At 38.5% G+C, this 17,886-nt stretch overlaps 1 protein-coding gene across 24 annotated transcripts in view; it reads left to right on the top strand.

Annotated features, from left to right (window-relative positions):
- Positions 1-17,886, top strand: part of NCKAP5 (NCK associated protein 5) — a 1,249,968-nt gene that overhangs the window by 580,758 nt on the left and 651,324 nt on the right. The window lies entirely within an intron of this gene.

Here is a 17,886-nt window from a genome sequence, read left to right as displayed (position 1 = left end):
TAGATTTTTTTAAAGATTTATTTATTTATATAAGAACCAGGGTACAGTTCAGATGCACAGGAGGGTGAGAGGATTCACCAGAGACAGAGCGGGGAACAGAATAGGCAGACTGTTGAAATACACTGCTGAGGGGAGCAGCTGGCGCGACAGGAGAGGTCTGCCGCGCCATGTGGGGCCCTCGCCAGCCGGCCAGGATCGAACCAGCACTGCAGAGGCTGTGGACAGCTTCACAGTGCTGTGCTCAACCGCCTGCGCCACCAGGGGAGGCCCTATATTTTTTAGATTTTTAAGCTTCCTAAAGGAAGGCAACTGTGTCTTCAGTCATTCATAAGTAGCTGCTGTGTATTTGAGATGTGTCAGCCATTGTGCTAAATTCTCAAAAAATACAAATAAAACACAGAAACAATAACTACACTCAGAGTCACTATATATGAATTTGCCATCTAAAGTGAAAGACATGGTGCAGCAAACCTCTCCTGTCTCACCCGCTGCTCCCCTCAGCAGTGCATTTCAGTACATCTGCCTCTTCTGCTCCCCACTCTGTCTCTGGTGAATCCTCTCACCCCACCACACCTCTGGCCTGCACCCTCCCATTCTTGTATGCATAAATAAAAATAAGAAAAATGGTAAGACAGAAACAGATAATTACACTTATTTTAGTGATACTATCCTCAATATGTGTAGCTGGTATAATGATAATACAATTCATCCAGGAGCATGTGTGTATGAGCTGAGTGAGTCTTGTAGGTAGATGACTGAGCAAAACCACATGTGGGGGTAAGAAAGAGTTTTGCTGGCAAAGGGAAACTGTGAGCTGTTTTGTGTTACTATTGCCTTAATCATGGGTTAGCAGCCCATTCTAGGGTCAGATCTTGGTGGATATTATGTGACAGGTTAATGACCTTAAATTTCTCTCGTAAGCAAAGGAGAATCAGTGGCATGAATCAATTTTTCCTTTAAACAGTTTGCGCTGATGATTCTGCTCAAGGTCGGACTGTGACTTGCAAAATAGAGGCAGATAGACTGGAAGGACATACTTTTTCAAGACACCAGCAACATGGGCCTCCCCGGTGGCGCAGCAGTTGAGTGCTGGGTTGCGAAGCTGCCCGCAGCCTCTACAGTGCCGGTTCGATGCCCGGATGCTCCCCGGCCTCCGGAGGAGGGTCCCACAAGGCGCGCAGACCTCTCCTGCCGCCCGCTGCTCCCCTCAGCAGTGTACTTAGGTCCTTCTGCCTGCTCTGCTCCCCGCTCTGCCTCTGGTGAATTCTCTCTTCAACATATCCGATTGGTATTTAGATATGCTAGTCTACATATCAGGAGAGTTGTCTAAACTGAATACTTAGACTTTGGTAGTTGATACTATGAGAGTTCTCAGAGGGAAGGGGAAGGCAGTGCCAGTAAGTAGAAAATGAAGGCTGAGAATAGGCATATTCAGAACACCAACATCAAAGAACAATATGTCTATATATCTAGGCATTCTCAGGACTTGGTAAATATGAACTTTTCAATAAATAAAAATGAATAAATTGTCCATAAATAAATTATGAATACATGAATGAGAGATAAATGGTAGAATTAGGTAGAGTTCTAAGGTAGTAGTCCTCATCCCTGAGTACACAATGGAATCACTGAAGAGCCTTTTGAAAAATAGCAATGCCTAAGCCCCTCTGCTCCTTCTACTATTAAAACAGAAATCTGATTTACTTTTTCTCAAGTGGGACCTAGACACGTGTGGGTGTATTTTTAATTGTGAATGTGTTCTCAATGTGCATACAGGGTCCAGAGTTACTGTGCTAGAGGAAATAGGAGTCCTATGGAGAGGGTAATGAGGAGGTGGAAGTCCCCACTGGAGGAATCAGAAAGGAGCCAAGAGAAAGTCGAGAAATGTAGTTTCAGGGGAAGAGGGAATATGTTCCATAAAATATGAGGTAAAGATCTTGGCCCAAGAAAGAAATAGATATAAAGAGTTGGATTAAAAGGAGATACTGATATGGAAATCGGTCCACATTCCTCCAGCATTGACTCACGTGTATGAAGCTTAGGTCCTGCCTAGTATGAGCATTGGGAGCTTACGGATTCCAAGTATGGGTTTATCCTGTGAAAGCCAAGAAGTACACAGATATTGATGACAAAGGTTCTGATTGCCCACTTGGAATTACCCACAGGACAACCTTTACATATTTTTACTGATACACAGATGTCATTATGAGAATGCTACCTCTCATACTTGGTTGTGGGCATAACAGTGATGAAGTTGAAGTGCTGAGGATTTCATCAAAATGCTTCAAGTTTTCTTCAAATATTGGAATTATTCTGTTCTAATCAATATATTACTTATGTGGCTTGGAACTTGTGCTATTAGCTAAATGCATTCTGAAGGTTTCGGGATTCTGCTGTTAAGTAAATGGCTAGAATGTCACTCTGAAAAAGTAAATAATTTTGTGTGAAAAGAATTTAGTTCATTGCTCAATATTGGAATAATCTGGTAAATGAAAGAGAGAGAATCAGGGATAAAGAGCCTGCACCCGCAGGAATATATTATGAGCAAGCACAGAACCATACATTCTAATCATTCTCTTTTGAAAACACTGACCCAGTTAGATGTGGCTCACCTGAGACATATGTGGATTGTTCATTATATTAATTATCAGCTTTGGATATTAGAAACTGCCTCAAGACTATGATATAGAACAGGAGAACCTTGTGTTCTCTGTTGTCCTTCATTCTGAGTCTTTAATAAATACCAGACCATTAGGATGTGCCCTCTGATTTGTTCTTTTGCTGAAAGTCTCAGGTTAATCATTATCCCAACCTGGATTCACTTGGGTGCCTAAGTTCTTGGCATCTCTGCCTCAAATTATGAGGTTGACTAGTAGGTGGGGGAAGTAGTCTGAGATAACAAGGCCTAAAACATCATGACCATATTGTCCAATTCCAGAGGAATGGCTTGGCTTGCACTTTAGAATATACCTGACTCCCAACAACAGGTCATTTTGCATAAATATACTGATGAGCTTTATTAATGACTGTTATAACCAAGGAGCTCCCATTTTCTCAGAAATTCTAGATTATGTCACTCATATGTGCCTGGAAGCCATGAATCATTAATATACTAGTTGCTTCATAAGCAATGGTATAAACTTAAATACTATCTTCATTTCTTCATTTACTCATTCATTCAGTATTTCTGGATGTCAGTAAATATTATGTGTACTATGTGTCAGATTTCAGTTAAACACTGAAGATAAAAAGGTGAACTCAAAAGGACATGAGCGTGTTCTTACGCAATTTTGAAACTAGTGACAATTGAGTGGTGGGTGAGGAGGTAATTAATTGAGTAGTGCTATAATAAAAACATTGTTATATACTCATGCAGGTCCTCCTAAGGAAACAAATTCTCATGAGGAATATTAGAAATGTGACCTACTCATGGGATTCTGAAAAAGTTTCTTTGAGAAATTGAGTGTGGAACTAAGATGTGAAGGATGGGAAAAGAGGACTAGGTTTGCTCTCATCATTGCTTTGGCATGGGTGTACATTGTAAATCATGAGTTGAATTTTGAATGTGTCTTGGAGTCCTAAGAATAGATGTTCTACAATACAGCCTTAACAATGACTTTTGAAATTCCTTCCTGATACCCTGATACCCTCACACACAAGCCTCAAAGAAGTGGTTTTTCCATGGAGGAACTTCCCCTTCTGTAGCTTACTTCAGCTGTACCCGAGGGCTGGCTACATTCCTATACCAATGAACATGGTTTGCCTCTCTAGGACGTTGGCTTTCCCCTAGAACTAGGAAATGATGTGGTTCTCTTTCTCCAAATTTATATGTATATATCTATACATTTTATTCTGCCGTTGGTTACTGTGGCTTTAGGTTCCATATGGTGCAGTCAGAGAAATCCTGGTTATATAGATCTGTTCCCAAATGGACTTTGCCATATTAGCTATGTGGTTTGGCTATTGTGATTTCTCTTCATCAATATTTCCTCTTTTATGAGAGAAATAGTTGAACTAGATAGTCTAGTAAGAGTCCGCCTGCATCTGATGTTTAGTGATTCTAGTTATCATCTCAATCAAATGGTTTGGGAAATGGAGAGAAGTACAGTCACATTTAGTTTGCTCACCCATAAGGACCTTAAATTACCTACCCTACATTTATCAACCCTTAATCGGGATATTTATCATTTACAGCAATTAAAAAATGGTTAACTTTGATTCACAGGCTGTGGATACAAACCTGTGATGTTCTATTGAAAAGGATTCTGGTGCATTGTCTTGGCTGGGAGAGAAAGTGCCGTAATTGATTGGTGATGTCTGTCACTGGGATGGGAAGTGGAAGCATCTTAAATGTATACCTTGTCATTCCAGTTCTGAGATCTGCTATCTTTCTTTGCCCTGTGGGTAAATGAACCTTATCTAGTGGTTAAAACAGATAATCATAGGATTATACTTTTCCAAACTTGTTCTGGAACTAAAGTTTTCCACTATTTTTTATTATAATGAGTTCTAAAGTTATTTTCCAATAATTTCATTGGAGAATAAGGGGAGATGTCTAGTTCATTTTGCTTACTGATTAATACCATTAAGCACCTCCTGCAGAGGTGTAAAATATATACTTTTCTCTTTCTATAAGGGCCATCTACTGGAAGTAAATCTTTCTGTGTAGTTTGAGAATCATGCAAGAATTCAGGATTAATCTTCTAAGCTAGAGCTTCTCAGCTTCAATGTGAAATCATAATAATTGGGGATCTAGTTCATACCCAGATTCTTGGTTTCTACTTCCAGAGGGTTCTGATTCAGTTGATCTGGGTGGGGTCCAATTTTCTGACAAGCTGCTTATTTGGGGCTGAACATAAAATATCAAATGTCTAATAGCCTTCATCACTGTATACTAAGGAAGATGAAATAGAAAATTCAAAGAGCTGAACCATTAATATTTATGCCATTCTCTAAACCTACTTGCTATTGACAATACTGCTCTCTAAAGTCTTAATATGAAGTTATTTATATCTGAGTTGCTTGTTTTTCCTAAGAGTAGAATGTAGAGAAAAATTGCCAATTGATTGAGGTCTTTGGTTAATTGCCATTTTTGACAATTAAAGTTTTGAGTTCCCAAAACACTCAATAGTGTATATCACAAAATGTAGTTACTTATTTGGGACTTCCTTTAATTGTAACTTTTCTTTTTTAAAAAAAGATTTTATTTATTTATTCATACAAGAACTGGGGTACAGGCCAGAGGTATGGGGGGTGAGAGGATTCACCAGAGACAGAGTGGAGAACAGAGCAGGCAGATTGACTGAAATACACTGCTGAGGGGAGCAGTGGGTGAAGCAGGAGAGGTCTGCTGCGCCATGTGGGCAGCTCCCTGGCCGGGGATCGAACTCATGCTGCAGTGGCTGCGGATAGCTTCATAGGTTGCATCTTTACCCCTTGCACCACCAGGGAGGCCCGTAACTGTTTAAATTAAAAAAAAAAATCCTCTTACCCTCAGAAATTCAGAAAATGCAGGAAATAAAACAAAAAATAAAAAAAACCTTTCTTTCCCAAACCCTTCTCTTTTTGATTTAATACATTTGACCAGTTTATTTTGATTTTTAGACTTTTCTCTGTGCTTTTGTAAATCTTTCTATCTGTGTAGTGACATAAATACACAAATAAATATTTTGGAGAAGAGCTGATGCCTTTTTTCCTTTTGCAAAGGGGGATTATATTTTAAGTCCTACAGTATCCCACAAGGGATCAAAAGTAAAGGTTTACTCTATCCCATTCCCTCATTTCTGCACTTTGCTTTTTTTTAAAAAATTATTTATTTATTTTATATATTTTTTACATAATTTTTCATTTTTGCACAATATATGCATTTTCATCTTGGTTATAGTCCCCATGCACTTTGCTTTTTTATACTTGATGTAATATTTTAAACTTCTTTTCAAAATAAGTACATACACTTATTTGCTTGCCAGTGTTTTAAGTTGTGTTGGGCTGGTTCCCTTTATCTGACTATAAATCCTAATTTTTATTTTTTTGCATCTCTTGCCTAGGGATAGGTATGAGATCTGTGGTAAATAAGCGGTTGGTGCGTTTTACTGCACTTTGAGGCATCAATTCAGATCTTTTTTTTTCATATCTGAGATGTAATATTAATACTGCTTACGCATCTGCTCCACAAGTATTTGTTGAACACGTAGCTTTGCCAGGGATTGTGCATCTGTGCCAGACAGCAGGGGAAGCAAAAGTGCATAAATGAAAGACAATGGTCCCTGAACATCGATCTGATAATTCAATTTTATTTTTTTTTATAGAGGCATGTTTTATTTATTTATTTGTTTGTTTGTTTATACTTGCACTGGGTACAGTCAGAAGCGTGGGAGGGTGAGAATTCACCAGAGCCAGAGCGGGGAGCAGAGCAGGCAGAAGGACCGAAGTACACTGCTGAGGGGAGCAGCAGGCGGCAGGAGAGGTCTGCGCGCCATGTGGGACCCTCCTCTGGTGGCCGGGGAGCAGCCAGGGATCGAACTGGCGCTGCAGAGGCTGTGGGCAGCTTCGCAACCCAGTGCTCAACCGCTGCGCCACCGGGGAGGCCCAAGCTGATAATTCAATGGAAAACAAAGAGTCTGGGGTATTTTACTATAATATAATTCTAGAAATACGAAATTTCATATTTTACAGAGTTTTTTAAAGAACAAGAAAATCCTGTACTTTCCATCCTTCATTTGACATGAAGGGAGGAGACCATGCCTAGCTCTGAGATTTCTTCCCTAGCTTTGCTAGAAGATGCAGGGTGGGGCAGTACAAAAAAATAATTCTCCCTGAGTGCTTCGAAGGACATGCAAGGGCAAGACTAAGACTTGGTATCATTTTGAACTGAGAAAAATACGCACATTGAAATTTACAGAAAAAGTGGTGAGTTTTATTAATTTATTTGTTAGGGCAATGGAGTGTGAAATAATGTTTTTTGACCAATGGAAAGGTGGAAAATGAATTCATGCTGCAGGTTCAACTAATGTTATATGTAGACTCTATATTGTATTAGGCACCATTGGCATATTATGTAAATGCGGTTCTGTTATACAAAAACTACCATTTTTGACGAGGCAGCTCTTAATAGTGCAGTTACATTATCTGGGTAGTGAGAGCACCAGGATTTAGTCTTCTGTGACATAAGTTACTTTATTCTTAGGATTTTTGTAAAGCTCATTTATTGAAATAATTAGAAAAAAATTGCTCACATCTGAATTGGTAGGATAAGCTCCTTAAAAAAATCAATCATTCCAGATAGGACTTCTGGAAAAGTATCTTTAAAAACTGTTATCAGGAAGCATGAAGACTATACAGGTTTGAAATTTAATACTTGATAATCTTCTGACAAGAGTGGAGCAGCACTTAATGAGCTTAGCCTCTCTGCAATTAAGATGTTTTGAATCAAAGTGAGATGGAATGGAGGAGGTTTTGTTATTTTCAATTAATTTCCTAGTTGGTACATGCTGCTTTTCCTCTCATGCTTTCTAGGCTATGGATTGCTCCTTAGGCTGGATGGCGGGCCTGGGAAGGAAGGTTGAGCAGGTTAATTATACCTGCTGCTCTTCAGTTCCACACCCTGGGTTGGCGATTTGCATGCTTTGTAGGAAGTTACCCCTTCCTATCTGACTTCAGCAATTGAAAGTAAAAATTGGCAGATGGGATCCAACAAGTTGGATTCAGATTCTCCAATCTGGCTATTCTGTGAAATTTTCAGTTTGCATAACAAGTCAGATTGTTTTATGTCTTTTATCTGAAAGGCAGAAAAAAAATCTCTTTGAAATTATCATTTTAATATTAGCACTAGATATTTTTTCAATCCATTGACATATCTTTTTGTTTAACTTCAATTTTTTCCAAATTTCAGTCATATAGGTATAACTTTCATGATCCTCCATTTTCTAGTAAGATCTATACTATCATTTACTTAAAATTTGTCTTTTTTCCCTCTTTTAACTTAACATAACTATTAACTATAAATGTTAATGAAATCGTGGGCCCAATATTATTTTCTTCTAATATCTATTGTAATATACATATAGTATATATTATTTTCTTCTAATATACACTAAAATAAATACATAGCTATTAAGGTTTAACTGTATTTGTCTGTGAACTGTCTACAATCATTCTTTTTTTTAAAGATTTATTTATTTATTTATACAAACACTGGGTACAGTCAGAAGCGCAGGAGAGTGAGAGAATTCACCAGAGACAGAGCGGGAAACAGAACAGGCAGACTGATGAAGTACTCTGCTGAGGGGAGCAGCGGGTGGCAGGGAAGGTCTGTGCGCCATGTGGGACCCTCGCCCGGTGGCCAGGGATCGAACTGGAGCTGCAGAGGCTGCAGGCAGCTTTGCAACCCAGCGCTCAACCGCTGCGCCACCTGGGAGGCCCTGTCTACAATCATTCTATGAAACATAGGTAGTTATATACTACACCTTAGGAAACCCACTTTTGTCCAGTCTTGGTCTCTCTGTGTTTGCAGATATTTGGGATGAGTCATGAAAGCAGTCCTGCTTCCTCTTAGGGCAGTGCTTTCACTTGACATGTGATATCAAAGTCAGTTTGGGGTCCACACCATGCTGGCTCTATTATGAGCCCTGTGCAGTGTCACCTACCTGTTCTTGGTGCTCTGCCTTCTAGTCTGTCGGTTCCTCTGGAGAAGACAGAGACTGCTGCCTTTACTCAAAACCATACACTCCTTTGCAAACAGTAGGTGGGGTATGAATTATTTTGGGGTAACTAAGTGGGGGATACTATTTGCCTAGTCTGACAGAAATCAAAGGTGCTACCTAAATCCTTTTTTTAACTCTCCTTTGCTGTACCTCAGAGTCCTTTAATTGGAATTCTTTTGTTGAGTCTTTTCTACTTTTTCTACTTTTCTCCCAGTTTTTGATCCAAGTGAGGGATGCTAATGGGGGTCATTTATTCTTTCTTATATGCTCATTGGACTATAAATTTGCTGGTTGGTGGCAAAATTCTTTGCTTTATTATTCATCAAGCACTTAATAAATTTGTTGCAATTTTTTTACTATTCTTAACTTGCTTGCTTTTCAGAATTCATTGATATACTTAATAATATGAAATGTTGACTAAACCCAAATAATTTATATTTGACTTTGGAACTAATAAAATGTTTTTTTTTTGTGGTAGATTTTGTATTTTATTAAAAAATATGTCCTATTGGTAGTATTAATCTAAAATCAGGCATAATATTAGAGATGCATGAATGTAAGTGGTTGATTAAGAGAGCTTAGTATAGGGACAAATGTTGATGACTCAGAGAGCCAAGACAGGACACTCACCTGTAGAAGCTTATTTGTTAGATTTCCCTGATTCCTTTTATTTGGGGGAACTCAAAATACTTCCCTATATCTCAGGCATTTCTGCCCAGGCTAGTGGATGAACAGTCTCCAGAACTTATTGTGGGCCTCTCTATAGAGCTGTGAGATTTTGAGTACTCATCCAAAAAGGAATCCAGACCAGAATGGGCTATAGCAGCAATAATTTCACCCTTATTTCACACAGACATCCCCAGTAATAGTGCTGGTCTGGTACTGCTGCTAACAAACTTGTACTAATGACACTACTCTGTCTGTGCTATTTGTAGGCTCATTGTGATAAAGATGGGCAATGAAAAGATATAAGGTTAGAAATATTATGGATTATAGATTTAATTCTATAGACAGTGAAAAGAAGGTTTCAAGCAGGAAAGTGTGGTGATCAAATATGTGATTTAGAAACATCACTGAAACAACAGTTTAGAGAATGAGTGAATTGGAAGGATGAGACAAGCAAACTGGTTAGGAAATCACTGCCATAGTCTTGATGAGACTTTAGAAAAGATAGAAATTTAATTACTGTGAACATGAGAATGAAAAGAAGGGGAAATAAATCATATTTAGAAGTAAGAGAATTTGGTGACACATTACTCTGGCAAATGGGGGAGAAGGAGGAGTTGTGGATGATGCTCAGATTCCCGGTTTGTGTGAGTTGGTGAATGGGAACACTGAATCTCACATGAGTATAGCAAGGTTTGAACATACTAAGCTTCAAATGGCAATGAACATTTATTAGAATTTTTTTCTGATTTCTGAAGTCATTGCCTTTATAGCATTTATTAGGCTCAATATACTGAATTTGAGATATCAGCTGTTGTGTATTAGAGTTAATTCATCATTGCTGATATTCACTCATTCATTCATCAGATATGGATTATGTATTTATTGATGCTGTGTGCCAGACTTGTGCTGAGAGCAAAGCTCTGGCCTTTCTACACAACTCTACTGTATCTGTGTCTGTCTACATTATATGGCTCTTGGTGGAGACCACCACCTTTCCTTGAGTGCCTTGTAGGACCTCCGGTGTTGGGGGCCTACTTCCCTGACTCTTAATGGCCACACACTGAAGTACTCTGCTTCCTACTTGTACAGTTCTTTGAGACATTGGTTCCATTTTCCTGTTTAGATTTTCTGTATTAATTTACAGGCCCACTTTAAAACACATAGGCTCTCAGATAAGAAATACTCATTTCTTTTTCAGATATTTGAAAATATGCTAGATTTATTTCAGCTGGTACATTTCACAGCCCTGGCCAACCCTGGCTTACTTTGTCTTCTTAAATTACTAATAATGCCAATATCATATCATCTTGAAACATGAGAAATCATAAAAGGTAAGCTTAAAAATGTCAAAGGCTGTTTAATATTATAGAACCAGTATATTTTTAATTGAAGTACCTACCATTTCAAATGATCTTGAAAGTTGGAATAGGGGAATTTTCCAACTAGAATGAGTTCCTCTTAGGGAATTACCCTATTGCTAGAAAAGTATTACTTCTCTTCACCTCCTGCTGGGATATTGCATTACCCTACCTTAATCTCTAATTGTAGGAAGGGCATAGAGTAACTGAATTTGTAAATTTGGGGCACTCTCTGCCTTAGATAGTTTGAAATCCAGTTGTTGGAGCACCCTTTTGTCTTGGTGTCTACCCTTTGTGGAAGTTCAGGATCCTTGTATTTCAGAGGAAAGGCAGTTAAGTTCAGCCCACATTGTTGATGGGCTGGTACTGCACTCACAGCTAACAAAGAATAAACCACTTCCTCTGGAATTTGTGACAGGAAAGAGGGGTTGGAAGAGGATTGTCAGAGGGTTTGGTAAGCCTCTTGCAGGAGTCAGAACTCGTGGACTGAGAGAGGTCAGACATTCAGCTCCATGTGTATTATTCACCCTATGTGGCATCCAAAATCACTGCAGGACCATTAACTCAAAAAAATAGTTGGTAATGATCCTCAGGGAATCCTACCTGAATTCTCACTTTCATGTAAGAAATAGAGCCAAGTGACTTGTAGTAATTTGTTCAAGCAAGTAACTTGGCAGATCCAGGATCAAAGCACTTTCCTCTTATATAAGTCTCTTTCCTTTGCTTTTAGTGATGGGATCAAATTTGTTAATCACTGAGATCTGTACATGAAATGAGTAGAGAGATAAACTGTGTGTGGGCCAATGATGTTGTAAGAAGGAAGAAAAGAGAGTGTGACAAACAGTGGAATACAAGAAAATTACTCTTAGTAAATTTGAGTTTTATTGTTTGGAAACAAAATGTTTGCTTAATTACATTCTGTATTTGCATTTCTTTGTTTACCTCTTTTATTTTTCAGGGTCTAAATGTTTGTAATGTTTGAGAGAGGGAGTTTATTTTATAAACAGTGTGCCACTTTTAGTTATTTGTTTTTCTACAAAACAAATACAATGGTTTTGTACATAAACTTTGAAACTAAATATTATATTCCTTTTCCCTCATGCTGGTGTTCTTAAGGGACTGTGGTTATGATATGCATATGAATATAATCATCTGTTTAAATCCTTAACGATAAGGGAATATTAATGTTATATTTAAATACACCACTATATTTTGTGACTCCGAATATAAACAAATTCTTTGAAAATTTAACAAATATTTTTCTTTCAAGGAAAGGAAGACATTTCCTGTGTAATATAGAAGGAATTTGTGAGAATCCAAAGGGGTCCTCACTGTGTCATAAGTGCCCTCTTTCTTGTCTGGACTCATATTGTCAGCCAACACCCTTTTTTTTTTAGAAAGAAAATCTGTATCATACAAGTTATGCCCAAAGCAGGGCCAGTCCTGCCCAAACCTGTGACACAGGCCAGGTCTAGTTTCCATCTGCCCGTCACACACTTACCCACCACACATCTTTATAGCACATAGTGTAATCCTTGACAGTGTATCCTTTTATCTGATGTCTTTTTTAAAAGATTTATTTTTTATGCATACAAGAACGGGGTACAGGCCAGAGGTGTGGGGGATGAGAGGATTCACCAGAGACAAAGCTGAGAACAGAACAGGCAGACTGACTGAAATGCACTGCCGAGGGGAGCAGCGGGCTAGACAGGAGAGGTCTGCTGCACCGTGTGGGTAGCTCCCTTGCCAGCCGGGGATCGAACTTGTGCTGTGGAGACTGTGGATAGCTTCACAGTGCTGTGCATAACCCCTTGAACTACCAGGGAAGCCCCCTTTTATCTGATTTCTACATCTGTAGTTCTTTTCTGCATTTCCTTTTAATATTCTAAGTAAGGACTATATGAAAACATAAAATAATACTAATAATATCTAACATTAGTGAGAATTTACCATGTGCCAGGCTTTGAACAAATATATACATTAAGTCATTCAAGAGCCCCAGGTAGCATTTTTATCCTTCCCACTTTATAGATGAGGAAACTGAGAATTTCCTCATGTATAAGGTGAAAGGGTTAGATAACATAACTAAAATCAATATAAGCAGAATAATTAGGAATAGAATATAGGAGGATCAGATTATTTTACTTTTAACTTATTAATAACTTAACAGTCTTACATGAGTTCTGGGACATGTAGCATATTGAAAGAGAGCAAACCATAATTGAGTTGAATAAATACTTCATTCTGGAGTATTAAATTGAAATTTTTCCAATCATAGTACAGACATTTTAGAGGACCATAGGGGTGGGGTAGATTGCAGTAGGTGAGAAGAAAACTTGAAATCATGACAGTTGCTACTCACTTTAAAACTTAGATCATTCTTGAAATCAGGTTGTGAAAATTATCCCAAAGAAGGCTATCTCAGAAGGTGTCTTGACTAAGCAATTGCTTGGATAGTGGCTTGTCTGAGGTGCCAGGATTGCCATGAACGACTAGCCTGTTAACTATCTTGTATCCATGTAGAGTGCTTGGGTCCTTATATTCCCATTTGAAATCCCCTGAAGATTTCTTTGACTGCCTTCCCATCTTACTGGGGAAAAGTTTCCAACCTCAGTATCATCACCACTGAAGTATCTAGTAGTACTGATCCTAACTACTATTAATTGGTTTTCCAAAGTCCAAGTGAATCCTGTAAAGATGCTGGTATTGGAAAGAAGGCTGCAATCTATGGGTGCCTGTGGCAATAAGTGGTTAAGGATAAGGATGTTCTGACTTACAGCGATTGCAGTGGTCCATAGAGCAAATGGGGAAAGTTGAAAGATGTTTAGAAAGAAGGGTAGCGATTGGTCTAAGATTTCATAGCAGGTAGAAATCTGAGTTCCCAAATCTGTCCTAATTCAACTGGGTAGAATAGGGTCTTGGAGTATGTCCTTTTTAAAGTGTCCCCAAGGTGATTTTGGTCAGTGTATCTTCAACTTGTGTTAAAGTTGGAAACAACCATTGAAGATACAATCAAGAATGTCAGCCTTTGAATCCAAGAAAAATGTTGCCATTTTCAGAAATGACTAAACTGCTGTCATAGGGAAAGGAGAGGTAGGCTTTGAAAAGGCATGCTGTGATGAGATTCTGAGAAACTATGCTATAAGTCAGTAGAGAATAAGGAGCAGATCATTTTTATTAAGTCTCTTCTTTGCTTCAAATCCCATTCCTTAATCTGGCATTTGAATATCTCCAGAGTGGCTGACCTGCCTTAGCATGATCTTCCCCATTATTTCTATAATGAATTCCTTGTGGTAGATCCAGCTGTCTCATCACTGACTCCATACCAGTCACATATATCTCCTTCCCAACATCTTTGTTCATAGTCACTGACCGTCCTGATACTCTCCTCCCCAAGCTCCTCACCTTCTCCTTCAAAGTCAACTTAATCTTCTCCATCTGCTCACTCATTTGGCCTTAACATCATTTAACCTCAAATGTATGCATTCATTTTGTACTAAAATGTATTGTAAACACTGAGTATAGAGACCTTAGGTCTATTTTATTCTTTATCCCTTACAAAAATGTAGTATAATGGTAAATTTATAAATGTTTAAGGTCAGGATTTCATAGTGAAACTTGATGAGTTAGTGAGAAAATTTTAAAAAATGAACAGGACGTTCTGTTCCCCGTTCCGGCTCTGGTGAATTCTCTCAACCTCCCGCGCTTCTGACTGTATGCAGTGCTTGTGTAAATAAATAATCTTTAAAAAAAATAATAATAAAAAAAATAACAGGACTTGGATAATAGCATGTGACATGAGGAGGTAGCCCAATAAAAGTAAAACTCAGAGGTTTGGGGGAAGAACTGGAAGGGACAGCACTTCAGTCAATCCAGGAAAGAAAAAATGTTTGAGGATCAACTCAGTCTATTGATTCACAAGTTGATGCAGATGTGCATAAGAACATATATTATTTTCGTAGTTAAGGGGAGGATGTACAAACTTTACATAGCAGAGAGTTATATAAAAACTCACTCTTCCATTCCGATCTTAACAAATATTTATTGAGTACGAGATACTACACATTATCTAGCAGTATTATAAAATTTTGTAACTTTTTTTTTTAATTTTTTTAAAGATTTATTTATTTATTTATTTATTTATTTATTTATTTATTTATTTATTTATTTATTTATACAAGCACTGGGTATAGTCAGAAGCACGGGAGGGTGAGAGAATTCACCAGAGCCAGAGCGGGGACCAGAGCAGGCAGAAGGACCGAAGTACACTGCTGAGGGGAGCAGCAGGCGGCAGGAGAGGCCTGCACACCATGTGGGACCCTCCTCCGGTGGGCGGGGAGCAACCAGGGATCGAACTGGCGCTGCAGAGGCTGCGGGCAGCTTCGCAACACAGCGCTCAACCGCTGCGCCACCGGGGAGGCCTGTTCCTAACTTTTAAAGGAGACATCATTGGAGGCAATCTCTATGCCTGTTGGTGCCATTGGGAAACCCTGAGTTGTGTCATTTCACATTGCATTAAAGAGCACATGGCATCCGTTTTCATGGAAATCCAGCTAAGCACAGATGTCTGATTGTGCCTTCTCGCCTAGGAATTTAACTGTGAAACAAAGGCTACCTTTTTTTTACCCCCTCTTCTCCCACGTGCTTTGATTATTCACATGAGTATTAAAGGGTTTTTTTGTTGTTGTTTGTTTTTGAATAACAGCTTCAAAGAATTCTAATTGCAGAAATGAGAATCTAATTTCTAATCCATGACATGATATATATTATACAAATGTTTGCTGGTGTAAAACCAGCAGATTTTCTCTTGTGGAGGCACTGAGCTCTTAGCTGATTAGAGACCACCACTTCCATTTTGAACCATACATAGATGTTTTCAGATCCTGCTTCTTTCTTACCTTAAGTTGTATTGAGAAGCAAAAGATTTATGTGTTGCCAGTCTGGTGAAAATCCTGTCTTCCATTTGGTTGGGAGGCATATTCTGAGACTAGGCTAAGTCACTTGAGTGATTCTTATGTGTTACTCTCAAGCCAATAAGCATGATACGCATATCAGGACTGCAACATACTCTTTGTCATACCCCAACACTTATAAGCAGGGCTCCTTCCTGGAGAAGAGTTAACCAAAGAAATGTAGTCCTTTAACTCTCAAGTAGGAGATACTTGAGTAAAAGCTTCAGGAAAAAAAAAAAAAGCTAAAGAATGAATCCATTTTGAGTGTCAGGCATTTCTTAAAAAAAATGCTAAATTTACATTAAGCACACTTTTTAAATTGACTTCATTAACTTCTTGAAATTACATACACATTAATCAGATTTTTATTATTAATTCTTCTAATTTGTTTATTCTAGGCCCTGAAAGGGGTCTTATTATTTTCTTGAGTTTAGCTATGCATTGATGAGACTCATTAAGCATAATGGAATCTGGCAATTTATCACCCAGATTAAAAGCCCTTTCCTTGAAACTTCCAGTCACCCTTTATATTTAGAGGTACCTCGTTGGCATCAATCAAAGACTTAGTGTAATTTCCCCGATTTCCCAGTAACAGAATCTGTGTGTAGCTAGGCATGTCCTTCCTGTCCTGCACTGCCCTTTCTCCTACTCACATTTACATGAATACTCAATTCTTTTATATTCAAGCAAAGTTGTAAAAAAAAAAATACACAGAATTAAGTTGTCCGGATAAATGTAATCTTGCCTTTTCTATCATTTCTCTCCCAAGCCTTTTCTGGTCATATTTTTTCACATGAGCCTTGTTCTTTGGAGACCTATCAGAAATCAGTGCCCTTTACAAATGCTAAATGTCTCTTTCTAACAAGAAATTGTTATGAATGGAACATTAGGCACCTACGGTCTCCTATCTTTCCCCATCGTGACTAATAGGGTTGTAATTTCATCAAGGTCTCCAGTGACATCAAAAACCATGCCAGTGAAACCTTAAGTGGATTTTGATGTCACCTGATCTTTGAGATGAAATTCAAAGTACTATTTAAAGGCAGTGCGGTCTCAGCTGAACTAGCCACTGTGACCCAATCGAGGTGTCCCTGATGGGCAGGCTGGATGAAGATAATAAGTCATTTCTTTAAAATCACTTCAAACAAAATATAGAATACCCAAGAAGACACAGAAAAGACAAACTACTTATTGTTGAGGCCATGCTCTCATTTAATGATTCCTCCTTTCTTTTTCACAAATAAATTAAAGGAAGACATCCTAATGCTATTTAAATCACTTAGGATCTTGTTCCAATATGGTAAGAAAGTGCTGTTGATCTAGTGTTCCTATTTTGAGGATCTTTCCTTTTTTTTGTTTTGTTATTTTCCTTTAATTAATGTTGATTTGTCTGTCTTCCATATTGGTGGTGGCTGCATAAAAAGAAGAGCTTGGCTTAGATTTCAGAACAGAACCAAATAATACTGCAAGTTGGGAGTTTGAATCTGGTCCCTTGACCTCAGTGCTGAAATCTACAAAGCTACATATAATGTTTGTATTCTTCAGATAAATACCAAGAAGTGGAGTAGATCTTATGGTCTTATGTCTTGATTTGTGAGAACTCTCCACATTGTTTTCCTTGGTGACCACACCAGTCTTTGTTCCCATCAACAGTGTAGAAGGGTCCGCTTTTTTCCCCATCCTTGCCAATGCTACTTCAGCACAATTTTAGAGGAAACTTATAGCATAATCTTTTTTTTTTTTAAAGAATTATTTATTTATTTATACAAGCACTGGGTACAGTCAGAAGCGTGGGAGGGTCAGGGAATTCACCAGAGCAGGGAACAGAACAGGCAGATCAACGAAATACACTGCTGAGAGGAGCAGCGGGCGCAGCAGGAGAGGTCTGTGCACCATGTGGGACCCTCGCTGCTGGCCGGGAATTGAACTGGCGCTGCAGAGGCTGTGGGCAGCTTTGAAGCCCAGCGCTCAACCGCTGCGCCACCAGGGGAGGCCCGAAACTGTTATAGTATAATCTTAACAAACAAGAGCATGTAGTGTTTTGTTTACTCTTTGCTATCTCTCCTGAGATATGAACCTCACTTTTATGTCAAGGGATCACTATTTTCAGAGACATTAATTCAAAACCTTGTGATCTTTGTGACTCAACCTTTTATTTCCTCCCTGATTCAGGTCCTTTTCTATTTATATGACCCACCATCATTT

This window comes from Talpa occidentalis, unplaced genomic scaffold, assembly GCF_014898055.3.
Source record: "Talpa occidentalis isolate TD23 unplaced genomic scaffold, MPIMG_talOcc4v2.1 talOcc4.3, whole genome shotgun sequence".
In the NCBI taxonomy this organism is placed as follows: domain Eukaryota; kingdom Metazoa; phylum Chordata; class Mammalia; order Eulipotyphla; family Talpidae; genus Talpa; species Talpa occidentalis.
The sequence above is the reverse complement of the archived record's forward strand: the minus strand, read 5'-3'. Positions and strand labels throughout refer to the sequence as shown.